We start from the raw sequence: 27,676 nt of genomic DNA on the forward strand, positions 1-27,676 counted from the left end.
TGCTCAATTTATTAATATGGAGCTGGAAATTAAAGTAACAATGAGATAACGACTTTATACCAATATGACTGGCAAAAGCTGAAAAAGAATGTTATGTTATGTGAAAGTTAGTCATATCTGATGCTTTGCCACCCCATGAACTATACAGTCCATGGAATTCGCAGGCCAGAATACTGGAGTGGGTAACCTTTCCCTTCTCCAGGGGATCTTCCCAACCCAGGGATCGAACCCAGGACTCCCACATTGCAGGAAGATTCTTTACCAGCTGAGCTGCCAAGGAAGCCCGTGAAAAAGAATAATAATGCTTATTAATTGCTGTGATGTAAGGAAAAAGATGCTGTCACATATTGTTAACAGAAAATTGAAGTGATACCTTAGAAGGAATCTAACAATATCTTTTTTTCTTTCTGGAAGTTTTCTAAAGACATCATTAATACTTTTTTTAATTATTATTTTATATTGGGGTAGAGCCAATTAACAATGTTGTGATCGTTGCAGGTGAACTGTGAAGGAGTCAGCCACACACACACATATATCCATGCTTCCCCAAACTCCCCTCCCATCCAGGCTGCCACATAACATTGAGCAGAGTCTCATGTGCTATACACTAGGTCCTTATTGATTATCCGTTTTAAATATAGCAGTGTGTACACGTCCATCCCAAGCTCACTATCCCTTCTCCCCATCCTTCCCCCTGGGCAACCATAAGTTTGTTCTCTAAGTCTGAGTCTCTTTCTGTTTTATAAGTTCATTTGTGTAATTTCTTTTCCAACTCTACATATAATGAATGCTTGTGTTATAGGTTAGATTCCGCATACATGTAAGTGACATCGTATGATGTTTGTCTTTCTCATTCCCACGTACTTCACTTAGTATGATCATCTGTGTTTGCCATCAAGGTTGCTGTGTTATTTTGTTCTTTTTTATGGCTGAGCAGTATTCCATTGCATGTGTGCACCACATCTTCTTCATTTAGGCTGTTTCCACATCTTGGCTATTGTGGATAGTGCTGCTGTGAACACGGGGGAGTCTGTTATTAACAAGCTCCCTGGCGATGCTGATGCAGCTGGTCTGCCCCATACTTTGAGAAACACTGCTTCGGTGAAGGCATCTCAAAATTTATTGTGTAGAGAAGTCACCCGGGACCTTGTTAAACTGCAGCTCTGGTTCAGCATTTCTAACCAGCTCTCAGATGATGTCAGGGATTCTGATCTGCAGAACACAGTTTGAGTGACAAGGCTACGCAGCTGTGGTTCTCAGAGGGGGTTCCCTGCACTGGCACCAGGATCACTGGGGAACTTGTTAGAAAGGCCAGTTCTCAGGTTTGACCTCAGACTTGCAGAAACTGTAGGCAATCTGTCTCAACAAGCCCTTGCTGTGAATCTGCTTCAGGCTGGAGCTGGAGAGACCCTGTGAGTGCTCTCACCCAACCCCTCAAAATCCTGGACCAGCACCCTGCGGAGTAGCTGAGGGCTATAAACTTACAGAGGTGCCCGTGGCCTCAGGGGTGCTGTTGATTCCTAGGGGAGGAAGCTGTGGAGAAGGAGGCATTGGAATGGGGTGGTGGGTGCTCCTGGGTACTGGCGAGGTCTTCAGTCCAAGATGGTGGCAGAAGGAAAGGCCAGTTCGGAACTGGGCCTCTGGGCAATAGTTGGGGGGCGGGGAGGGAGGGTACACGTGCAGCCGGAGTGGATTTGTGACCTGGGGCCCCCTGACTTCTCTAATGTTTCCTCCACAGCTCAGGTACTTGCCTTGCCAGGCCCGCAGATCCTTTGGGTAAAGCACCATACCTGCCCATTTATACAAAGGTCTTAGGAACTTCTCGGGCTACTTCTTCCAGGGTCATTTGCATTTAAAAAGTAGCTTTAAGGAGAAAGCAATTTTTCTAAAGTGCCGTTTTAAGCTTTAGGGTGCCTGGAGAGGAAGATGCCTGGTTTTCAAAGCACACCTCTCGGAGCCAGCCCATGGTGCTGACACATTGGCTCTGCATCTGGCTTTTCCTGGTGAAGCTGGCAGGGCCCCTCCCTGTGCGGGCCAGGCTGCCTGAGCTGAGGAATTCCCCCTCCCGCACGCACGGCTGCCTCCTGGAATCTCTCACTGCCTCGTCCTCTGTGGGAGAAAGGCAGCAATTAGCATAACTGGAACAGATCCCCTTTGTCTGCATCCCAGACTGTGGGATTCAGGCCTCCCCCAGAGACTTGCTAATTACATGGAAGGGACCCTGGGTGCTCATTGGCACCAATCTCTGCTCAACTGTTGCTGCTGCTGGAAAGAAAGCAGGTGTATGTGAATCCAGAGCTTGGGCTTCTGCATGGATTGTGCATGGATTAACTTGCTTCCCATCCAGGAAACCTCCTGCTCCTCCAGCCCCCTAAGTGCTCTCAATATCTTCCTCCCCCGAGTTTCTGCGGCCCTCTGTGACTCCTGGTCACATGAGTATCTTTCATCTTGGCATGAGTATCTTTCATCACCTCGCCCAAGACTGACTTTCTTTCGCATTTGGACTGCAGTTTCTTCACAGGGGACCTTGTTTTATACTTAATTGATGAATCAACTAAGCAATCAATCAACGCTGATTAAAGAAAGATTTTGTCAAGCACTGTGCAAAGATCACTAAGTCAACATCTACAAAGAGGGCCATACAACTTAGTTAGGGGTGCAGGGGTATGTAACTGAGTGATCAGTTTCATGTCATCTGAAGCTCTGATGCTTGTGAAGATTGAGGAGTAGGTACAGAAATGTGCCTGGGCAGGAGTGAAGGGAGGAGCAATGAAGGACTTCCTGGAGGAGGTGATATTTGAACACGTTTAAGGATGAGTAGGGTTAACCACGGGCTTCCCAGGTGGCTCTACACTTTGTGACCCCATGGACTATACAGTCCGTGGAATTCTCCAGACCAGAATACTGGAGTGGGTAGCCTTTCTCTTCTCCAGGGGTTCAGGGATCGAACCCAGATCTCCTGCGTTGTGGGCACATTCTTTACCAGCTGAGCTGCAGGGGAATCCCACTGGTAAAGAAACCACCTGGCAATCCAGGAGACATAGAGACATGGGTCTTTTATGGGTAGGAGGCATGGCAACCTACTCCAATATTCTTGCCTGGAAAATCCCGTGGACAGAGGAACCTGGCAGGATACAGTCCATGGGGTCACAAAGAGTCAGACACGACTGAAGCAACTTCACAGGGTTTACCGTATAGGTGTTACAGAGGAAAGGGCACATACAAAGTCACTGGATGGGAAAATTTTGGACTTTCCTGGGACCATGAGGTTGAGGTGACTGGGCTGTAGATGGCCTGGGAGAGAGGAAGAGACAAGATGGGGAGGCAGGTGACTGGGTCCCAAAAGGTTTTTACCTTCCAAGCCAAAGGGTTTGGAGGTTGACTTGAAGGCACTGTGCCACCAGTGAAGGATTTCAATAAGAGGATAGTGTGGTCAGAGTTGTGTTTTAGAAAGAGAAATCCGAAGTGTGGAGGACAGACGGGGGAGATGACATGGAAGTGGGAAGGCTAAGGAGTGAGACTCAGGCGTGGAGGGTGGGAGAGGAAGGGGGCAGTGAGAGGGCCGTCTGGGATGATGCAGACCAGGGTTTGGGGTGGGAGCCCATATACGTGACGGGAAGGAGGCAGGGACGATGGAGAGGGGCAGGGACGATGGAGAGGGCCAGGGCTGGCAGGGAGCAAGGATCCAAGCCGTCTTGTGGACATAGTAAGTTTGAGGTGCCCAGGGGTGGGCCTGCTCATGGGAAGTTGAGCATAGGTGTCTGGATGAGGGGGAGGGAATCCATGAGAGACAGTCAGAGGTGGTGTAACCTGGGGACTCGGGAAGATGTTTAAAACTCCAGCTGAATTTGAACCCTGACTTCACTTCTTACTAGCTGGGCAAACTTGAGCAAGACAGTCTACAAGTCTGTTGCTTTCCACTTCTGTAAGAAAGGAATCTTAGTCCTGTCTTGCACAATTATAGGAGGACAAGAAAGATAATACATGGGAGGTGCTATGCACAATATCTGGGACACACTAGGCACTTGGCAAATGTTTTATATCATCAGGCAGTTGGAAGCTGGAGCTGGATGTGGGTCAGATGGTCGCAGGGAGAATGAGCAACGGGAAAGAAAGAGGAGAGTCAAAAAGAGAATTCACAAGGTGCCTGGCCGGCAGCAAGGCAGGAGGGTGGGGTCAGGGAGACTGACATTAGAGGAGGGCGTGGCCAGGAGACCGGAGACCACAGGGATTTAGGAGATGAAGGGTAGGCATGTTGGCTCGTCAATCAGGAGGTTACTGGTGATTTTAGAGCAATTTCAGTGGAGCAGGGAATGAGTGAAAGACACTTTAAAAAATCTTTGCTTTGAAGGGTGGGAGATGATAAAAAGAAACAAAAGGGGAGCCGGAGTTAGGAAGACTTTTTACGACAGATTTTGTTTATACCTCTATCCTTTCACTTTCCCTGTTTTACTGAAATAATCTCTGCAAGTGGACGCCTACCTCTCTGCCCCCCCCAGAATCCCTGTGCCTTCCAGTTTGGGTTAGGGGCACTCCTCTCCTAGCACCCCAGCCATGTTAAGAGCTATCACAAGGCACCCACGTGTTAAATGGAGTTGTCAGTTTCTTCTGTGTCTTCCTCTTGACCATGAGGAGCATAGGAACTGGGCCCACGTAGCTTGGGTTCTCAGCCCCTATCCAGGTACCTGGCACAAAGTAGGTGCTCCAAAAATGTGCCCTGATGGTTCAGACTTGTATGAATGAGATGCAGGATGAGGGCTGCTGCTTCCAGCCCCCGCCTACCTGGGGAGCCCCAGGGGCAGTGAACTGTTAATTGTCCTGGTGTTGGAGCCACAGCATGTGTGGTGACGCTTGTGTGACCTAGAGAAGAGGCGTGGTTTCTCTGCTTGTCAACCGGGACCAGCGCCTTGAGAATACATGTCGAAGTACAAGTTCAAACACATTCATATCAGGTATTTGGACCCAGAGTGGCTCACTTGTGTTCCCGGAAATGGTGTCGGTGTGCCAAGTTCCTTATCCCTACTAGGGTCATGCAAAGTCTTCAAAGGAAGCAGTCATCAGTAAGGATTTTGTAAATGGAGACTGGAAAGGCTCTGACCTCTCACAGATGATGTTCCCAGAAGGGCTGCCGTGACCACATTCTCCTTGCCTGGAGAGTCAAGGCATCATTCCAGTTCCAGTTGACTTGGATTCTGCTGAAGTTGTAAATTCCTTCTTGAGATTAGGTTTTGATAGGAAGAGCCTGTAGGGATGTCATGGACCTGAGAGGGAAGAAGGGCTTCTGTGGAGGGTAAAGGACTGAGAAATGGGAAGTTATGGCTCTGGGAAACCGATCGCCCATCTTCCTGCCCTCATGTCACTTCCAGTGCAATTAAGGAGTCAAGATGACGACCACAGCCTAACAATCAAAGCTTGTTCTTGGTGATGCAAGTTCATGTGAAGTCACACACATGCACTCCAGTGGGAAGCGGCAGTTAGGACCAGGCCCATTTGGACCTGTCCTGAAAGTGGCCAGAGGCCCATGAAGTGGTCTCAGAACTCCTGGGACCACTCTTCTGGGATCTGCTCACTGGATCTGTTCTGGACAGCCCCTAGTTCTCCCCTATGCTGTAAGCAACCTCTCAGGGTAATCCAGGCAAGAGCAGACCCAGCCCCTTGGGAGGAAAGGCCACCTCCCTGGTATATAGCCGAAGCACTGAAGGAACCCTGTCTGCCCTTGATGCCATGAAGACGCGGCCCGATGAAGGCCTGGATGGAATCTCCATTGGTGGATAGAGAAGATATCCTGAGACAGTTTTCCTCACCTTCTGGCTCTGATCAGGCAGCAAGAGTGTGTGTTGTGACTTGGTCAAAGCTCACGCCAAAGAGTGGTTCTTACACCTTATCTCTGAGGAGACCATTTCTGATGCTTTGCTGCCAAGTGGCCTTGAGAAGATGAAGAAATTACAGCATCTTCAGAGTCTGCTTCTTTCAATGCAATGACCACTCTAAAAAAGGGAGGCAGTGTGCTCTCATAGGAAAAAACCATGAACAGGGAGTCAGAAGACCTGAGTGGTTCTGCCACTTAAGATCCAAGCATGCTTCACAATCTGGGTGTCAGTTTTCTAATCTCTAATGGGAATATTCGTATTAAGTCTCTTCAGTGGTGTCCGATTCTTAGCAAACCCCGTGGACTGTAGCCCGCCAGGCTGCTCTGTCCATGGGATTCTCCAGGCAAGAATACCGGAGTGGGTTGCTGTGCCCTCCTCCAGGATGTCTCCCTGATTCAGGGATTCACCCGGCTTCTCTTCCGTCTGTTGCTCTGGTAGGCAGATTGTTTACCACTAGTGCCACCCGGGAAGCCCAAATGGGAATAGGAATGCGAATTTTAGATGCTCATGGGCTAGTTCTGAGGATCAAAGGAAACAGAAATGTGAGTCTTTGCAGTAAGGGGTAGTAGTTTATTTTTTTTAAAACTTTAGGCCACGCGGGGTCTTCATTGCTGCAGGGGCTTTCTCTAGTTGTGGTGTGGGGCTTCTCACTGAAGTGGCTTCTCCTGTTGAGGAGCACGGGCTCTAGAGCGTGGACTCAGTAGCTGTGGTACTCAGGCTTAGTTGTCTTGTGGCATATGGGATCTCCCCAGACTAGGGATCGAACCTGCGTCCCCTGCAGGCAGATTCCTAACCACTGGACCACCAGGGAAGTCCAGGAATGGTACTCTTGATTGCAAATCAGCTGGACTCCAGATAATCTTGTCCAGATACTTCCTCCAGATATCTGCTAAGTCAGACCACATGGGCCTGCGTGTTGTGGTGCACATGGGTATATGTGGGCGTGGGGCTCTTTCAGCCCAGTTCAGGGCCCTCCAACAGGCAGCACCGTCTGCTGCCTCGTCTCTCTTCCTGGGTTTGTCCTATAGAAGGGCCAATGGGGGCTTCCAAGCAGGAAAGGTTTTCACCGTTTTTGCCATGAGCAAACCGAACTTTCCTGAGCTGAACTCTGAGCCCCGCGTTGTCGGAGACGATCGGAGACTGGCCTTTATCTCTGTGACAGATACAGCCTTTAGAGTCAGTCAGGCATTTTATTGTTTCCCCAGCGATGATGTGGTTGGAATTTGGCCCATGTCTTTGTAGTACTCGCTGCTGTTGAATTAATAAGGGGAAAGGCGAAGGAACTGCCTGCCGGACAATGAAAGCTGAGGGCTTGGGGCTTTACAAGCTCCCAGCAATTCTCTTTTGGTTGGAAGGCAGCTGTGCTGGGAAGGGTTGAAGATATGGAGTTCTCCTTTCTGATCTGGCTGCTGGGAGAGGGGCTAGGGTGGCATGTCTCCTCTGGACGTCTCCTTGTTAAAACTCTCTAATGTGAAGCAGGCCAGCACCAGAGGAGGGTCTTTCTGGGAGCCATCTCTGAGTGGTGGCTGAGCCAAATTATTTGCATCAGGACTGGAATTCAGCCAAAAATGCATCAGTTTCACACTGAGAGCAATTTTGAGCAGGGAAACAAGGATCAACAGCTTAGAATTCTGGCTCTCTAGGAGCTACAGGAAAGGATATTGAATGTCGCCACATGTGTTTTTGACCTGGGGAGACTGTGATGACCACTCTTGGGGAAGGGGGATTTAGAGCTTTGCTGCGGTCTTAATGTGTGTCCCCAGAATTCCTATGTTGAAGCCACATCCTCAGTGTAATGGTATTTGTAGATGAGACCTTTGGGAGGTGGCTCCTAATGACTTTAGCGGGGGGCCCTCATGAAGGAGATTAGTGCCCTTATAAAAGAGACTTCAGAGAGCTCCCCAGCCTCTTGCAACATGTGAAGATGCAACCAGAAAGCCAGAATGGGGCCCTTACGCGACCATGCTGGCATCCTGATTAAGAATTTCAGCCTTCAGAACTGGGAGAAATAAATGTCTGCTGTTAATAAGCTATCCCGTCTCTGGCACTGCGTCACGGCAGTCCAAATGGACTGAGACAGGTATTGTCCAGGGAGTCCCAGGGGTCTGATGGCTGATGAGTGGCTACACAGGCCCCGGGCTGCACAAGCGTACCTATGGTCATGTGTCTCCATAGAGCCTCACACTGTGGCCACCGTGAGCCGGTAGCCTGAGAGCATCGTCTCATCAGTCTGGGTCTGAGGCCAATCTCCATTTCATAGGCCATATCAGATGCATGCCTGGGATGACCACCTGCCCTGGAAGACAGTCACCCAGGGACTCTAAGCCTGTCACCCTCCGGTGCCTCCTCTGACTTAAATGAGCCTGTGTCCCAAAGATGAGGGCCCTTTTATTTAGAAAAAGAAGAGAAAAATAAAGATCATCAGAAGCGACCTTTCCCCTTCCTGGCCAGCTAACCTTCTCTCTTTGTTTGCACCCTTTGATGTTTCTCTGGGTCACAGTGGAAGTTGTGTCTATGCTTGTCTCTCTCTCTCTTTTTTTGTTCTAAACTTTCTTTCTTTCTTTTTAGCCACACTGCATGGCTACCACACTGCATAGCCACACCACATGCATCTTACTGCATGAGATCTTCGTTCCCTGAAACCGTCCCCCACGGTAGAAGCAGTGGAAGCTCGGAGCCTCAACCACAGGATCTCCAGGGAAGTCCCTGTGATTTCCTCTTAGCCACCCCCACACCGTCACCCCCAGTTTCACAGCATGTTGATCCCCGTAAACATCTCCTCTCTCCCAGGTCTTTAGCCCTTTCCCCTAGGCCAGTTTGTTTTCCATCTGCATTTAACACATTCAAGTCTCATTCATTTAAGAAAAAGGAAAGCCTCCCTCCTGCCTTCACATGCCCTGCCACTGTTCCTCCCACCTTCTGGAGGGCGGTTTCCGTACCTGCCCTCTCCACCACGTCCCCCCTGGGTTCTCACCTGGGCTCACGTCTCTCTGGCTTGTCCGTCAACCACGCGGGCAGCAAGGCTCTCATAGCAGCACCAAAGGCCCATCTGTAAGAGCCACTGCACCCTTTCTGAGTGAATTTGATTCTTTTGACCTTTTTTTTTTTTCCTACTGAAAGGAAAAAACTCCTGCTCTTCCCTTAAATCTTCTGACACCACACATGTTCCTGGTTTTCCTGGGCCTCCATTTATTTTCCTGCTCCATCTCCTCTCACCAACTTCTGTTCTTGTGTCCTGAGCTCTCTTCTCTCTCCATCTCACGTTCACCTCAACTATTTCCTGTAGTTACACAAAGTTACACCTGCCTCAGATTCCAGCCCAGACAGCTTGCCTAAGCTTCGCTTCCATGTTCCTAGACTCCCACAGGGAGCACGCGAGCTGGCTCCCTCTCTGGGCTGGGCCCCAGCTGACAGCGCAGTTAGTAATTCTGCTCCTCAGAAACCTGACTTTGTGAGGAAAATGTGGGATGCCTGGTGAGCACATGAACATTCCCCTTGAGCCCGCATTTTCTCCCTCCTCTTTCTCCTCAGTCTTTACCCTCACCTTCCCGCCACCTTCAGTGTGAGCGTCATACATACACACAATCGCTCATACTCACACTCTTCTTGTCTGGAATGTTCTCCTCCGAACCTTTCCCCAACTTTTCCATTGTCAGGTTGCACTGCCTGAGGCAGGTCCCATCCCCTCTCAGAACCTCAGTTTCCCCATCCGTGAAACAGAGGAGGTGGACTAGGTGAGCTCCACTGGGGTCCTTTTCTGTGCTGATGTTCCTTAACTTGGTGGCGAGTTGGAAAGTCACTGGAGGACATGGACTCCGCCCTGGATCCCACTTTGGGGTCCCTGCCAGAAGCCACATAGAAACTGCAGTCTAGGTCAGTGCTGATTTTGTTACTGTGACAGTCTGGCCCATCGCAGGGACTAAGGTCTCCCTTGCTGGGCTGGTGGTGGGTGTGTGAGCGTGTTCTTGTCTCTTAGGCCATGCATTTGTCAATAGGATGTGTGTATATAGAGATTTATTTTAAGGAGTTGGCTCATGTGATTGCCAAGACTAGTGAGTCCAAAATCTGCAGGGCAGAGGCTAGCAGGCTGGAGAGGCAGGGAACAGCTGCTGTTCAACCCTGAAAGCAGTCTGTTGGCAGAATTTCCTCTACCCGCCTGGGACTGTTTCTGTAAGCCCTGATTTCACAACCTTTCCCACCAACTTTCATCAGCCGTCAGGCCTGATGGTGCGGGTGAGAGTGAGAGCTTCTGTGGCATTGCCTCCCAAGCCAGAATGCAAGTCATTCACTTTAGGAATTTTTCTCCACTTAAGTAAGCCTCACTGTGGGTGACTCAGATCTAGGAAAACTCATGAGTGGGTGAGATGTCATTGGTAAATTGCAAAGGTTCAGCACCAGCCACGTGGAAGCAGTGCTCTTTCTTCTGTGGCCTTATACATACCTTAAGTAAAAAAAACAACAACAACAAAAAAAAAACCCAAAAACAAATAGAAAAAAGAAGATAAGAAATTGTCTCTCCTGGCCAGGCATTTTGCCCATTTGCCCATTTTACCCCAGGTCTAAGCCTGACTTTCCAAATCGCTTTGCAGCCTGTTGTTCAGGCAAACAGAAGCTCCAAAGAAAATAACATCATGGTTTAGTGCCCTTGGGTTCATCTTGAGCAAGCCAGTGGGTGATGGGTTTCCACATTATCTTTGGCAGGTGAGGTTGGTTGGCACACACGTTAAACAGGAGGAATAGCATTCAAGTTTCTGTCATCCAGTATGTGCAATAGTTGACTTTGTGAAAACAAACAAAATGCTAGGAAAGAGGTCCTGTGGGGTAACGGGAGTCACCCCATCCCAGGTGATCAAAGGGGAGGCCAAGTGCACCGGCGGGATGCTCAGGCTGTAAAGTGCTTCTCTCAGAGTAGATCTGGCCCATCCAGTCCATGTTCTGGGCACAGGGTCTGTCTAGGAAGGACGGTCTGTGGCCTCAAACAAGACCATCATCAATTTACAAGGAACCCTATTCAAATCCAGCAACTCTAAACTCAGGGAGGGGAATGAGGCCTGAGAACCCGAGGGGAGCTTGTTGGACACACATAACCCAGTTTCCCCACCCCACGTGGTCCCGACTTGGCGGGACTGCAGCAGGGCTCCAAGAGTCTGCATGTTTGCTGAGCTTGCCGAGAGATTCTGCCGCCCAGCCAGGTATGGGAACTAGGGTCCTAACCAGTGCCGAGGGATTGGGGACGGAGCACTGGTTTCCTAATTGGCCTGCTTTCTGTCCCCAGCCTCGGCGGTGCCATGTGTGTGCTCTCAGGAGCATGCGGTCATCAGACATGCCAGCTGTCTGATCCACCCTCCCCAAGGCACCCGCACGCACCCCTGCCTCCCCAGTTCTGAGACTGTATTACCTTCTGTGTCTCTGGCTAGAGTGGGACAGGAAGCCCCCCTGTACATACACTTGGGCCTTTGAACTCTCTTCCTTCATTGCCTGCCCTTCCTCCTGGGGTCCTGGGGGATGTTCTGGAGCAGGAGGAAATATACCTGGGGAGTGAGGTATTCTCTGACCTGGACACCTGTTCTGGGACTAACAGTTTTGATGTCAGTAGGGGCTGTAAAATGGGTCATAATATCCCTCTTGAGAGTAAGGGGCTGAGTTAGCTGAGAGTTAGGCCAGCTCAGGGCAACTGCCTTCTCCTCCGGGTCTGTTCCTTTCCCTGGGAAAAGTATGAGTAATAACAGGAGTGGAGCTGGCAAACTCAGCTCACTCTCATCAGTGATGGGGTTGTGTGCACAGGCGGGTGAGTGGCCCCGAGACAGGGGAAGGGCCCAGGGGTGGGGCGCTGCTAGAAAACCTCACGTGGGCATTTCTGCTCCTCGGGGAGCCCCAGAATGACTTCTTGACAGCCCACCACACTTGGTCCTCTGGCCTGTAGGTAGGATGCTGCCACCTTCCCTTCCGTTCATGTTCTCATCTCTGAGCCCCTCCTCTGCCCAGGAGACGAGCACATAGCCTCTTATTGTCAGAGGATCTCTGCCCTCATGGCAGCCTAGGAGAGAGGAGCCCGATGGCACACGGGGTCCCACACAGGCTGCTCTGTGCTTGGCTGTCAGCTCCTGACTTCCTTCTAAGATGGCAGGCAGAAGCCCCTGGACAGAGCTCATCAATGACCCGCTACCCTAACCCCTGGGCCCTCTGTGTACAAAGATGTAACAGCCCTCCCTTCACCTGTCTTTCCAGATCTTCGTTCTTGCCTGTGTGGTCTGCTATTCCACTGCCTTTTTAAATTTTTTAAAATTCATTTGGCTGCCTCGGGTCTTCACTGGGGCCCAGGAGACCTTCGCTGCATTGCGTGTGGCCTTTCACTGGGGGCATGCTGACTCCAGTTCTGCACATGGGCTCCAGAGCTCGTAGGGTCAGTAGTTGCAGCCTGCAGGCCTCAGTTGCTCTGCGGAATGTGGGATCTTGGTTCCCTGACCAGGGATTGAACCTGCTTCCCCTGCATTGCAAGGTGGATTCTTAACCGATGGACCATCCGCGAAGTTTCTCTGCTGGCTATTCGAGCCTCCCTCCCTGCTTCCGCTTTGGATGGATAGCGCATGCGTGGTAGCTGCCTTGCATTCCGATGGGGCTGCACGCAAGGTGCTGTCTCTCGGATGAACCACCTGAATCAACCGTCCATCCTCCACCCCGCTCCCAGTCTTGTCCCTTGTCCTGGCCCCGTCTTTGGCTCTTGCTCACCTGGGCGGGAAAGCAGACGTGGACACATGGAGCCTGGCTGGGGAAGAGGGAGTAGGGAGCTCTTTCATGTCTCTTGGACACCCGGTCTCCTCCCTGCCTCCATTCAACAGCCCTGTTTTCTGCCTCCTTTACATGCTGTCTGTTTAGGACAGCCTTGCCTGGGTCCCTCCCGCACTTACAAACTGTGTGCATTTACAGGAAACAAAGCTTCATGTGGGCACATTCTGTGATCCTAATTAGATCAAAAAGGGTAGGACATCTGGTCCCAGCAGTCATCAGTGCCCTGCACACTGATGGAAATTCAACTGGATACTGACTCCTCCTGGTGAAACATTCCTGGTTTCCCTCTGCTCTTGGAGGCATTGGAAGCAAAGTTTCCATCAATGCGACAAAAGTCAATAGAAAGAAGAGCTCTCTTCTTGGGAAGAATTCTGGGTGTTCAAGAAAACATTGCTCTGACCCACACAATCCATACATTCTTTCATTTGTCCTTTCAGCCACTGATTCCAGGTAGACCTTTGAAGTGCCAGTTCTAGGCGATACCCAAGCCATGGGAGCTTACCATCTTGTTCGGGAGATAAAACAGTGAGACAGCATGGCAAATCAGCATGCAACTAAATGCCTACATACTTGGTTTGAATCATGAATTGAGGAGGTAAGAGAAGGATCAGTCAGTCAGTTCAGTCGCTCAGTCATGTCCAACTCTTTGTGATCCCATGGAATGCAGCACGCCAGGCTTCCATGACCATCACCAACTCCCAGAGCTTGCTCAAACTCATGTCCATCGTGTCGGTGATGCCATCCAACCATCTTATCCTCTGTTGTCCCCTTCTTCTCCTGCCTTCAGTCTTTCCCAGCATCAGGGTCTTTTCCAATGAGTCAGTTCTTCACATCGAGTGGCCAAAGTATTGGAGTTTCAGCTTCAGCATCAGTCCTTCCAATGAATTTTCAGCACTGATTTCCTTAGGATTGACTGGTTGGATCTTCTTGCAGTCCAAGGGACTCTCAAGAGTCTTCTCCAACACTGTAGTTCAAAAACATCAATTCCGTGCTCAGCTTTCCTTATAGTCCAACTCTCACATGCATACATGACTACTGAAAAAACCATAACTTTGACTAGACAGACCTTTGTTTGCAAAGTAACGTCTCTGCTTTTTAATATGCTGTCTAGGTTGGTCGCAGCTTCTCTTCCAAGGAGCAAGCGTCTTTTAATTTCATGGCCGCACTCACCATCTGCAGTGATTTTGGAGCCCCCAAAAATAAAGTCTCTCACTGTTTCTATTGTTTCCCCATCTATTTGCCATTAAGTGATGGGATGATAGTGTTGCAAGTACTCTATAGAGGCTCGTGGTTGTCCAGGCCCTGGGAGAAAGGGCAGAATTTAGACATGCAGAAGAGAATGTGGAAGACTTTCCAGGAAAAAGAAAAGAGCAAAAGTGTAGTGTTTTGCAGCAAGCAGAGGGTGTTCTGGGGCAGGGGAAGGTTGGCTCCAGCTGCTTCCACGGATGTAGCAGGCATGTGGGCCCACACTGGCCATTCCTGACCTTGTCTGGGAATTGCTTTGGTAACCAAGAATGCATAAAAGAAGCTCCCTGGGCCTGCCCTCACCTCTTCCCATGCCCTGCAAGCAGGCCTCATCCAGACCACTCTCATGCTCCAGCAGCAGAGGTAGCAAAGAGACTGGAAAGGCAGAGCTCTTTGATTTTTAAGGTCTTCCGATCCAGCCAGGTGGAAGGCAGCCAGGAAGGCAGCAGCTGGTGACAGCCTGCCTTACTGCCTAGATAGCAGGCGGCTACCCAAGGGAACAATTGGAACAATTGGGCAGAAAAGGGGGTGGCCGGTCAGGGAACACAGGCCAGTGGAATTCTGAACAAGGTCAGAGTCCAATCTGGTACAGTGCTTGATTACCAATTTAAATCTCATCTTTCCTCCCAGGGTGGCTGCCACCCCTGCAGAAGAGGCCAAGGCTGCCACAAGGGACATTTGCATTTAAAGAGGCCAAGTGCCCAGCATCCTGGTAGGGCTGAGGCCTGGCCTACACGTTCATCCCAACACCAGAAGGTTGCACGCTGAGTATGCTCCGATTTCGCCCACTTATGGATGCCCACTTGCTTGGGGGGAAAAGACTCCAAATTCTTCTTATTTCTTCCAATCTGAAGGGGGATCCTGGAGTGTGCAGAGTGGGGGCAGTGGAGTCTGGAAGCTGGTGATCGTATGGTTTTCTTAACAGGGTCTGGAATGAAGTCCTAAGGGAATGGCAGGCAGTAGTAATGACAGGGATAGTAAAGGGCTAAACTTGAATAAGGCTGGGGCAGGGGAGATGTGGAAGGTGGCTGATAGAATGAGGCAAGAATCTGGGTTATGGGACTTCCCTGGTGGTCCAGGGACTAAGCCTCCATGCTCCCAATACAGGGGGCCAGGTTTCTATCCCTAGTCAGGGAACTAGATCCCACATGCCACAATGAAGATGGAAGATTCTTCATGCTGCAATTAAGACCCAGTGTGGCCAAATAAATAAGTAAATAAATAAATATTTTTTAAAAAATAACCTGAGTTAGAGTGAGGGTCCAGCAGGAGGATTCGACAGCAGTGTGGATTAATTTATTCTGGGCACATGATTCAACTTGAAAGAAGGCTCCTCTTCATGTCTCTCTCCTTGGGGCAGCTGACTTTTCTTTTTCTCCATCTGGGAAGCGTAAGGAAATTTTAATGCATGATTACTAATGCCCCAGAGATTCTGCTGCAGCAAACCTATAACTTCTCTCCTTCCCCATCAGCATCTTGGCCTCCATCACCACCACCCTAAGAGAAGGGAGGAAGGGCTGGGCAAGCCTGCCTCACTCCCATGTGCTACAAACCCCCTGGGCTTGGTCTTCCTGTGACCCCTTTACCATTAGATCAGCTCGGACTTATTGCATCCCTAGTTGTTGGTGGAAACTTAGGCACACAGCTTGAATTCATGGGCAGCTCTGCATTTGCTTTCAGCTGGACCGGCTATCCATGAGAAGAGGGAGGACTCGGTGCAATGGGATTGTGATGTCGGGGTTCTCAGGGACAATAACCTTCTCAGATTTGCTTGTCGGCCCCCTCAAAAGCAAAGCCTGTCTTGATTCTTTGGCTGCGGGCTGGGCATTAGGTTACCCAACACCTGTGCCGAGAAGCCCATATCTGCACATGTGTGCGCGCACACACACACACACACACACACACACACACACCTGCTGGAGGCACCCAAAGGTACATTCTGTGTATCCTGCAGCCAAGTAGATGGCCAAGCAGGTCTGGCTGGCCCAGACTCTATCGAAGCACTCCTGGGACTCAGGGGTGCACTGAGGCTTTGCTGTGAGCCTCAAGGCTTCCTCTCCTCCCCTTTAGCTGGCAATGGTGGGAGGGTGGATGGTCAGAGGTTGATGGGACAGGAAGTCCCTGCTGTCTGAGGGCAAGGAACAAGGAAGACTGGAGCCCAGCTCTTCAAGAGCCCATGGGCTCTCTAGGCCTCTGGGTCAGGCTGGGGAGGCTCAGAGCTCCCTTGGGTGCTGGTGGGTGTCTGGGGCTGGCAGGGACCCCAGGAGAGAAGTTACTTGGAGACGCACAGAAGCTAAGTGGGCCACAGATGATCTTTGTCGGACACATTCCCATTAAAAAAACCCAGCTGTACCCAGCCCATCTACCACTTACTTTGGAAGTGGCAGGAAGCTGGTGGGCACATTTGGAATCTCCAGGTTCCCAGAGTCCGGTGGACACTCTACTGTCCACTTCCAGCATCCTGTCCAGCCTCATTCGCCTCTCTGCCCTCACTCAGATCTTCTCCTCAGACTGATCTGCTCTCTGCCCACCTCTTGCTGCTCCCCTGGATGTTCCAAAGGCCATCGGTCCCAGGTATCAGTTGCCCCACAGGTGTGGTGCACCCACTTCCTCCTCAGACACCCATCACATCCTATCAGCCCATCTAGGTCCAGCTCTGGGAGCCCTCCCTCGGCCGGAGGTGGTTTCTATGCGTTTCCCAGAGATGTTGCATCGTAGCAGTTATCTCACACATTATCAAGCTGACTTAGGAGCTCACAGAAGGTGCTGACCCTGTCTCCTTTCCCCACCTCACAGCACACAGCCCAGAGTCCTGTACGTGGAGGTGTTCAGTGACCCCATGGACTATACGGTCCATGAAATTCTCAAGGCCAGGATGCTGGAGTGAGTAGCCTTTCCCTTCTCCAGGGGGTCTTCCCAACCCAGGGATCGAACCCACGTCTCCCACATTGCGGGTGGATTCTTTACCATCTGAGCCACAGGGGAAGCCCATATATATGTATATATATATGCAGTTTACCATTTTAATCATTCCAAGTGTACATTCAGTGTACACCAAGTACATCTATAATGTTTTGCGGTCGTCACCACTAACCTTTCCAGAATTTTTCCATCATCCCAAATAGAGATTCTTCACAAAGTAAGTAATATCGCCTCTTTCCCTCCTCATCCCAGCCCCTGGTACCCTCTACTCCACTTTCTGTAAACAGCGCAGGGACAACAGTGGGATTTTGGCAGGTTGAGAAACAGAACCGTCAGCCGGTCATTGTGGAGCCTTAGGAATGCCTGTCTTTGCTTAGAACACTGAGTCTCACTTTCCTGACCTGAATGGTAGAAATAATGATACCATCCCTAAACCTGCCCAAGTCAAGTTTTTATCCTGAGAACTGAAAAATAACACAAGGGCTTCCCTGGTGACTAAGTGGTAAAGAATCTGCCTGCCAGTCTAGGAGACATGGGTTCAATCCCTGGTCTGGGAAGATCCCACATGCCTCAGAGCAACTAAGCCAGTGGGCCACAACAAGTAAGCCTATGCTCTGGAGCCTGGGAACCGCAATTACTGAGCCCACTTGCCTCAGCTACTGGAGCCTGAGTGCCCTAGAGCCTGCGCTCCGCAACAAGAGAAGACGCCGCAGAGACGCCAGCTCATCCCAGCGAGAGAGCAGCCCCTGCTCTCTGCAACTAGAGAAAAGCTCGAGCAGCAAAGGCTCAGCACAGCCTAAATAAATAAATAAAATTATTTTTTAAAAAAGACAGCACAACCAATGCATTTATATTCAAGCATACACACCTTTCTAGGTTTATACCAAAAAAGTTTTTGTGAATACATTGATACGACATAAATAAAGTTGTCTTACCTGCTCTAGGAAAGTTGTCTCTTCAGAGAAATTTCGTAATTAACTTCTTTGTTAAGTGGATGACTCTCGGCAATGTGTCTGAATGTTTAGCTTTGAATGTTTAGCATTGCATACTTGTTTCTTTCTTAGGACCAGCTGCATAGATCACTGACCGGCTGATACTGACAGGCTGGCTTTAGGAAGAAAGAATGGTTGACTGAGTGTGGCAAGGAACTGCGCAAACAGGGCAGGCTGGTGAGAAGCCTTGTTAGAGGCTGGGACTTGTCTTCTTGCCCTCCCCGCCACTTTTCTATAAACAGGATGAGTGGACTGGCCTTCCACCACTGTGGGCAGAGGTAGTGTGAATCTTTGCCAAGGAGAGGAGCCAAGGTTAGGTACATTTTCTGGAGATCTGTGCCTCATGGGCTCTTCTAGCAGACTCCAGAACCTTCCTGGGGAAGCTCAGTCTTTGTGATCACACAGAGTGAGCATAAGTTTCCTGCAAGTCTGCGGGCCATGGGGCCATCTTGGAAAAGTTGGGAAGACATGTGGGCCACATCCAGGCTGGTTGGCCAGTGGCTGGATTTAGCCTGGCTAACTCTGGGTTTGCTTTTTCTTCCTAGAAGATTTGTCTCCTCCGTCTCCCCCTCCTTTTCCCTCCCCAGACCCTGATTGCCAGAGGAGACCCAGGAACAATTCAGAAGCAAGCTTCAGACACAAAGGCTGTGGGCAAGGCCACCATGTGAAATGAGGCAGCCCCCCTTTAAGCAGTTGATTGCTCACATGGGCAGTGCAAGCCAGACCCCTGGGCCAGGCAGACTCCTTGCAGTTCCCGTCGCTCACCTTCCTCCTGGTGTCTGGGCCGGAGCTGTGCTGGTGGGCTCAGTCAGCTTCCTGTGCTGGGCCCGGGCCTGGAAAATGTCAGCCTGCGCCCGGCTGTACATAAACCACCAGCCACTCCTGGGCTGAGGACACTTTTCCACTCACCTTGCTCCAGACTTCCAGGGCCTGTCTCTGTCTGTGTTTATGTCTCGGTTCTGTGAATAGCGTCTCCTTCCTGAGGAAGCCTGTCCTTGGGGGCCACCTCCTCCCCAAGAGATGAGGGTCTCAGCCATCATACCTGAGCCCTTCAGAACATTCCAAACCTTCTTAAGGAGGCAGCCAGGATCTAGAGCAGGGCTGGGTGGGGGCCAATAGTACAGGCCTAGGGACGGTGTGATTCGAAGGAAGAGTCCCCTGCCCCAATACACCTGCCCTCCCCTATGTTGCTGAAATTTCTCCAAGGTGTCACTCGGGGGGAAGTGGGGATGGGATAAATTGGAATGTTGGGATTAACAAAGGTATACTCCTAAGTATAAAATAGGTAACCAATGAGAACCTACAAAGCACAAGGGGAACAAAAGGAAGTTACAATCTGTATGTAGGACATACATTAAGGTAACCTTAAAAATACATTAAAAATAAATAGATTTGTTAGATGCAGACAAATACTGTTTGATTTCGCTTTTACGAGGTACCTAGAATAATCAAATTCATAAAGTCAGTAGTACATTGGTGGATGCCAGGGGCTGGGGGGGGGGGGGGGGGAGGGAGAATGGGGACTTAGTGTTTTAATGGGGACAGTTTCAGGTTAGGAAGGTGAAAAGTTCGGGAGGTGGATGATGGTGAGATTTGCACAAGGATGCGGACGTACTTAGGGCCGCTGAACTCTGCAGTTACACGTGGTTAAAACAGTATGTTTCATATTCTGTGACATTTACCACAATGAAAAACGTTAAGGAAAAAAGTTACAATGAGAGTAATGATGGTGCTTCTTGTTTGAATTGTACTTTCTAGGTTTTATGAGGTCTTTCAGTCTCCACGTCAGCTTCAAGTAGGTGGGTCAGGAATTGCTTCTGTTCTTTCATAGATGGGGACATGGGGAAGGTCAAGGAGATTCCAGTCCAAGCAGGCTCGGACTGGAATCAGTCAGCCTGGGTCCCACCCTCATTCCATCATTGTCACGGTCAAGGAAAACTGGTGTTCCTTGAACTTACTTTCCTGAATGAATGTATTTTGTGATTTATAAAATCCTTTTCATATAAATATGACATATCAGTTAAAGGCAGGCCTTGATGTACTGATATTCTCCAAGATAAAGTGCTAAGTACAAACGGTAACACGTGGAATGTGGATACAGTCTGCTGATATTTAACTTTTTTTTTTTAATGCCTATATATGTGGTGAGAGTTGCATAACAATGTGAATGTACTTAGTGCCAGTGAGCCATGCAGTTAAAATGGTTAAAATAGTAGAATAATAATAATAAAGCCCCAAATAGCCAATCAAAAAATGGCCATATGTCTACACACGTTTGATTCTGTTTGTGCATCACCAGCGCTGGGAAGATACACAGGGCGTGTTGCTCCCAGGGGTGGAGGGAGGGGAGGGAGAAGCAGAGAGTGGCAAGAGGGAGCAAGTCAGGGGCGGGAGGCTGACTTTTCCATTTCTTTGTACTTTTAAATTTTCTACTGCGTATAAACAAAATTTTAAAATGAAAATATTTTATGCTGGAAGTCTTAAGTTTTTTTTTTTTGAGCCAATGGGATGATGTAAATGATATAAGACATTTTATGTACATAATGAGATTATGATTATTACTGTCTAAGGGGGTTGCAACAACACAAGAGAAGACTCTACATATGGATATCACCAAATGGTCAACCCCGAAATCAGCTTGATTATATTCTTTGTAGCCAAAGATGGAGAAACTCTATACAGTCAGCAAAAACAAAACCAGGAGCTGACTGTGGCTCAGATCATGAACTCCTTATTGTCAAGTTCAGACTGAAATTGAAGAAAGTGGAGAAAACCACTAGACCATTCAGGTATGACTTAAATCAAATCCCTTATGACTGTACAGTGGAAGTGAGAAATAGATTTAAGGGACTAGATCTGATAGACAGAGTGCCTGATGAACTATGGATGGAGGTTTGTGACATTGTACAGGAGACAGGAGTTAAGACCATCCCCAAGAAAAAGAAATGCAAAAAAGCAAAACAGTTGTCTGAGGAGCCCTTACAAATAGCTGTGAAAAGAACAGAAGTGAAAAGCAAAGGAGAAAAGGAAAGATATACCCATTTGAATGCAGAGTTCCAAAGAATAGCAAGGAGAGATAAGAATTCCTCAGTGATCAATGCAAAGAAATAGAGGAAAACAATAGAATGGAAAAGACTAAAGATCTCCTCAAGAAAATTAGAGGTACGAAGGGAACATTTCATGCAAAGATGGGCTCGATAAAGGACAGAAATGGTATGGACCTAACAGAAGCAGAAGATATTAGAAGAGGTGGCAAGAATACATGGAAGAACTGTACAAAAAAGATCTTCATGACCCAGATAATCATGATGGTATGATCACTCACCTAGAGCCAGACATCCTGGAATGTGAAGTCAAGTGGGCCTTAGGAAGCATCACTATGAACAAAGCTAGTGGAGGTGATAGAATTCCAGTGGAGCTGTTTCAGATCCTGAAAGATGATGCTGTGAAAGTGCTGCATTATGACAGCAAATTGGGAAAACTCAGCAGTGGCCACAAGACTGGAAAAGGTCAGTTTTCATTCCAATCCCAAAGAAAGGCAATGCCAAAGAATGCTCAAACTACCGCACAATTGCACTCATCTCACATGCTAGTAAAGTAATGCTCAAAATTCTCCAAGCCAGGCTTCAGCAATATGTGAACCGTGAACTTCCAGATGTTCAAGCTGGCTTTAGAAAAGGCAGAGGAACCAGGGATCAAATTGCCAATATCTGCTGGATCATAGAAAAAGCAAGAGAGTTCCAGAAAAACATCTATTTCTGCTTTATTGACTATGCCAAAGCCTTGACTGTGTGGATCACAATGAACTGTGGAAAATTCTGAAAGAGATGGGAATACCAGACCTCCTAACCTGCCTCTTGAGAAACCTATATGCAGGTCAGGAAGCAACAGTTCAGATTGGACATGGAACAACAGACTGGTTCAATAGGAAAAGGAGTATGTCAAGGCTGTATATTGTCACCCTGCTTATTTAACTTCTATGCAGAGTACATCATGAGAAACGCTGGGCTGGAAGAAGCACAAGCTGGAATCAAGATTGCCAGGAGAAATATCAATAACCTCAGATATGCAGATGACACTATCCTTATGGCAGAAAGTGAAGAAGAACTAAAGAGCCTCTTGATGAAAGTGAAAAAGGAGAGTGAAAAAGTTGGCTTAAAGCTCAACATTCAGAAAATGAAGATCATGGAATCTGGTCCCATCACTTCATGGCAAATAGATGGGGAAACAGCGGAAACAGTGGCTGACTTTATTTTTTGGGGGCTCCAAAATCACTGCAGATGGTGATTGCAGCCATGAAATTAAAAGACGCTTACTCCTTGGAAGAAAAGTTATGACCAACCTAGACAGTATATTCAAAAGCAGAGACATTATTTTGCCAACAAAGGTCTGTCTAGTTGAGGCTATGGTTTTTCCAGTGGTCACATATGGATGTGAGAGTTGGACTATAAAGAAAGCTGAGCACTGGAGAATTGATGCTTTTAAACTGTTGTGTTGGAGAAGACTCTTGAGAATCCCTTGGACTGCAAAGAGATCCAACCAGTCCTTCCTAAAGGAAATCAGTCCTGGGTGTTCATCAGAAGGACTGATGTTGAAGCTGAAACTCCAATACTCTGGCCACATGATGTGAAGAGCTGATTCATTTGAAAAGACCCTGATGCTGGGAAAGATTGAGGGCAGGAGAAGAAGGGGATGATGGAGGATAAGATGGTTGGATGGCATCACCAACTCGATGGACATGAGTTTGGGTGGACTCCAGGAGTTGGTGATGAACAGGAAGGCCTGGCGTGCTGCGGTTCATGGAGTCGGACACGACTGAGTGAATGAACTGAACTGAAGGGGGTTCCTTAAAAACTGTTACCACCATTAGACTTGACAACATTGTGTTACCGGAAAAAATACAGGAACTGAGATGTAAGTTAAATTTTGACCTCTGGTTCTCTCATCTAAAAAATGAGGGGAAAAAAAGTGAGGGAGTGAGAGGGAATCGTGTGAGTTCTGAGAAATAAAATGAGAGCATGAAAGCCCAGACGCAACATACAGCATGCCGTTCTCCCCTCTCGTGTCCTGAGCCAGGTGGACTCTGGAAAGCGTTCTGTGTCAAGCAAATTGTGACATCAAGAAAGGTCTCAGGGCCACACTACCCGAAAGAGATAGAACGTAGGTCACAGGTGTACGGGCTTCCCTTGTGGCTCAGCTGGTAAAGAATCCGCCTGCAATGGGGGAGACCTGGGCTCGATCCTTGGGTTAGGAAGATCCCCTGGAGAAGGGAAAGGCTACCCATTCCAGTATTCTGGCCTGGAGAATTCCATGGACTGTATAGTCCATGGGGTTGCAAAGAGTCAGACACAACTGAGCGACTTTCACTTTCACTCACATGGGTGATGTTAGGTTTTTAAAAAGTACAGGGCTTCCCTGGTGGTACAGTGAGAGGAGTCCATCTGCCGATGTAGGGGACATGGGTTTGAACCCTGGTCTGGGAAAACCCCACATGCTGCAGAGCAACTAAGCCTGTGGACCACAACTACTAAAGTCTCCATGCTCTAGAGCCAGCAAGTCGCAGGTGCTGGAGCCTGTGCTCCTGGAGCCTGTGCACCTGGAGCCTGTGCTCCGCAAACAAACGAAGCCCCTAGAGTGAGAAGCCTGTGCGTGGCAACTGGAGAGTAGCCCCTACTCTCTGCAACTAGAGAAAACCTGCCTGCAGCAAGGGAGAGCCCAGCACGGCCAAAAATGAATAAATATAGCAGTGTATACATGTCCCCCTCCAAAAAGTTTTTAAAAAGTACCAAGAAATACGTGACATTCATCTTAATAATATATTTTAATTAACTCAATATATTAAAAATGTGGATTTAGCATGTAATCAATGCAAAATTATTCATGGGATGTTTGACGTTGATTTTCAGGCTGAGTCTTTGAAATGTGCATGTAATTTTTACTTACGGCACGTCTCCAATCAGACCAGCCCTATCTCAGGCAGTCAATATTAGCCCACGTGTGCCTAACCTCTGCCCTACTGGAGGGAGCAGACAGAGGGTGTGGGCTCTTTGCCAGAGATGACTTGATGGGAGGCTCTGGATAACTCAGGGGTCTGAGGCTGAAAGAAGCTGACAGAGGTAAAACCAGGGTTGCCCAGTCCAGGCTGAGGTTAGGTAACAGGAGCACAGAACGTGCTTGAGCAAATAAACAGGGAACTGTACAGTCTGCCCTGTGAGGTTAGTCTCCCATCATCTCAGGAGAGGTCAAGTACTTCACCGCAGCGAAGTGGAAAGGAAACTGGGCAGGACGCGAGGGTCAGGGAAAGGACTGCCACTGCCCCAGTGTGACTGCCCACTGCCCCCTGCCCTGGCCTCTCTTCCCTCCTCCCCAGTCTTTGTTGTGAGCCCTGCGTCAGCCCGAGCCCTAAATGTGCTTCCCTGGTCTGAGCCTCCTTCTCTCCCCACACTACACATTGCTCTCTTTTCATGGAGCCAGGTCCTTCCATGGGCTCATTCCACAGCCCCAAGAGCTCCCCTGAGCTCGTGAAACGTTGGCATCTCACTTGGATCTCCCATCTCCTTCCTCTCGCTAGGTGCCTTCGTTCAGCTCGCCGAGTCAGAAACCGGAGAATGCGATGTGGCTTCTTTCCTTCTTCCCACTTCCAGATCGCCACCAAACCCACTGACTGTCGAGAGTTACCAGTACTTCTCACCAAATTGCTGTGAACATCCGACTCTGTTCTTAGATGGAAAGGTCTGCCCTCCATCCCACAGGCAGCACATCTCTCAAAAACTTAAATTTTAAAATGCTCCCACCTGTCACAAATGTCCCTGAATGAAGTCCAGGGTTTGTGTGTGTCCCCAGCCTACCTCTGAGAATCTCATCTCTCTCCACTTCCACCCCTGCCCTCTGTGATAGGTTGAATCATGATCCCCTCAAAGTCACATCCCCTGGGAACCTCAGCACATGACTTTATTTGGAGATAGGGTCTTTGCAAGTGTAATTAATGATGGAGATGAGCTCACTCTGGGTTAGGTGGCCAAGCAGAGACATTACTTTGCCAACAAAGGTCCGTCTAGTCAAGGCTATGGTTTTCCAGTGGTCATGTATGGATGTGAGAGTTGGACTGTGAAGAAAGCTGAGCACCGAAGAATTGATGCTTTTGAACTGTGGTGTTGGAGAAGACTCTTGAGAGTCCCTTGGACTGCAAGGAGATCCAACCAGTCCATTCTGAAGGAGATCAGCCCTGGGATTTCTTTGGAAGGAATGATGCTGAAGCTGAAGCTCCAGTACTTTGGCCACCTCATGCGAAGAGTTGACTCATTGCAAAAGGCTCTGATGCTGGAGGGATTGGGGGCAGGAGGAGAAGGGGATGACAGAGGATGAGATGGCTGGATGGCACCACTGACTCGATGGATGTGAGTCTGAGTGAACTCTGGGAGTTGGTGATGGACAGGGAGGTCTGGCGTGCTGCGATTCATGGGGTCGCAAAGAGTTGGACATGACTGAGCGACTGAACTGAACTGGACTGAAGGCCAATGACAACCATTCTTATGGGAAGAAGAGACACAGAGAGAAGAGGCAGAGATTAGTGTCATGTAGCTACAAACATCAAGGATGGCCAGGACCCCTGGAATCTAGGAAGAAATGAGGAAGTATTCTCCCTTAGAGTCTTCTGAGGGGCGTTTGGCTCTGATGGCGCCTTGATTTGGAGTTCTTGCTGGCAGCACTGTGAGCAGATCAATTTCTGTCGTTTGAATCCATCGAGTTTGTGCTAATTTGTTACGGCAGCCCTGGGAAACCAAGGCACTGTTCCTGTTTCAGCTGTAACTTGCAGTTACTTGGGTTTCTTTGTACTCACCCTTCCTTCAGGGCTGCCTGGCCTCCCTTCCCCTTCAATCTGACTCACGGAAGCTCCTTGATATGTGTTCTCAGATGGGTTAGGTGTGTCCCTGCTGCGTTCCCGGGGCCCCCGGCTCTCTGTGTACTAATCACCTCTCTAATGGCCTGAGTTCCCCCTCGGTGGGGAGCCATGTGAACACAGGAGCTGTCCTCTCCCCACCAGATCTGCCTGCAGCAGATCCTGAGTGTTTATGAGAGGACGGAGAGCTAATTCCTCTTTCAAGCATTGCTCTTTGTGAGCATCATTTCTAGTTATCCTGGCTAAATCTTTGTGAGTCAGATATTAGTATTTCTTTTCTTTCTTTCTTTTTTTCTTCTGCTATCTTTTGGCCTCACCATATGTCATGTGGGCTCTTAGTGCCCTGGCCAGGGATAGAACCCAGATCCCCTTCAGTGAAAGTGCAGAGTCCTGTCCATTGGACCGCAAGGGAAGCCCTATTAGTGTTTATTTTTCAATTCAAGACCTGGAAACCAAGGCTAAGGGCCCTCAGGGCTGACCTGAGTGGCATCAAGTTCTATTTACAGGCTTTGTAGTCCACAGGAATTTGAAAACTTATTTTGGGCGCTACTCAGCCTGGCTCTCAAAGAAGCATTTTTCACTGTGTGCGCGCTCAGTCTTGTCCAGCTCTTTGACTGTAGCCTGCCAGGCTTCCCTGTTCTTCACTTCCTCCAGGCTCCGCTGTCAATGGGATTCTCTAGACAAGAAAACTGGAGTGGGTTGCCATGCCCTCCTTCAGGGGAGCTTCTTGACCCAGGGACTGAACCCAGATTTCTCGTGTCTCCTGCATTGGCAGGTGGATTCTTTACCACCAAGCCATCTGGGAATTCAAAATCCAAAAGTCAGACTTTGCCAAGGAACGTGCTTTTTACATCCAGTAGAGAGCAGCGGTGGTCATCACTGAGGGACACAGCGAGGCCAAGAGAAGAGCTCTGACCTGGAAGTCCCATCACTAGAAGATACTTGTGGGCAAGTGCTTGTCTTGGTGCCCACCCCTCCCCTGCCCCACAACACCCCCCCTAGGCCCCCTGCCTGTGCTTGTGATTTCAACCTGCAGGAATTGAGCTCCAAGTTAGGAAGGCTTAGGGGAGTCCAGGCCTCCCTGCTGCCCTGGGCAAGTCCTTTTCTCTCTCAGGTGATCATCAGCCTTCTTCACCTCCTCCAGACCAGCTGAAATGGAATTTCTAGCTTAGGGTCCACATATGTGTTTAAAGGTGCCCTAGGACATGGGTCCCCAATCTCTGGGCCTCAGACTGCTTCCTCCTGTCAGATAAGCAGAGGCATTAGATGAGAAATAAAGTGTGTGATAAATGCACTTGGATCATCCCCAAACCACCATACCCACCCCGGGTCCATGGAAAAATTGTCTTCCACGAAATCAGTCTCTGGTGCCAAAATAGCTGGGGATGCTGCCCTAGACGATTCTAGGGGTGGAGAACCAATGGAAGGAGGGGGAACCTGGAAACTTTGGGTGCTTAGATAGGAGGGAACCCCCAAGGGGATAGAGGGTGAAGAGGGGGAAGCTGCAGAAAATGAAGGCGAACCTGGCTGAGCTGTAATTGTGCCCTGGGTTGGAGTGGGGAGTGGGGCCGTCACAGCTTCTAGCAGAACATTCACAGACACTTGTCCCCTGGGCCTCTGTAAACTGCTGCACTGAACCAGCCCCCTTCACTCCCCTTCCCAACAGGAGCCCTTTACCAGAGGCTATCACCCAGCCCTCACCTTGGCCCCAGGTGTCTCCAGGCTCACTGGACAGTGGACCTGATTTCTGCCATCTGCACACCTGAATTTCCTCGGAGTTTGAACTCCTCCAGCCTGAGTCTACACCTTCTGCTCATACTATTAACCTTATCTTCATTGATTCCACCCACACGTGTCCTGTCTCTTGTGCATGTTTTATGCCCTAGAGATCCGGGCAGAGGCCTTTGGTACAAAAAGCATGGGCTTTGGAGGCCCCACACCTGCAAGAATTTTCACTT

The 27,676-nt window shown here is 49.2% G+C and overlaps 1 long non-coding RNA gene across 2 annotated transcripts; it reads right to left on the reverse strand.

The window, feature by feature from the left end:
- Nucleotides 1-427: 427 nt before the first annotated feature.
- Nucleotides 428-21,870, reverse strand: LOC121817764 (uncharacterized). 2 transcript variants are annotated; one of them, XR_009598161.1, is made up of 4 exons: nucleotides 18,584-21,870; nucleotides 17,762-17,934; nucleotides 15,149-15,285; nucleotides 428-13,961 (listed from the first exon to the last, which is right to left on the reverse strand). It is a non-coding gene; the product is annotated as an uncharacterized LOC121817764 (long non-coding RNA). The 2 variants fall into 2 exon arrangements; XR_006057823.2 differs by lacking the exon at nucleotides 18,584-21,870 and having other exon boundaries at nucleotides 428-13,623; nucleotides 17,762-17,924.
- Between the last annotated feature and the right edge of the window lie 5,806 nt (nucleotides 21,871-27,676).

This window comes from Ovis aries, chromosome 23 (genome assembly GCF_016772045.2).
Source record: "Ovis aries strain OAR_USU_Benz2616 breed Rambouillet chromosome 23, ARS-UI_Ramb_v3.0, whole genome shotgun sequence".
NCBI classification, from domain to species: Eukaryota; Metazoa; Chordata; class Mammalia; order Artiodactyla; family Bovidae; genus Ovis; species Ovis aries.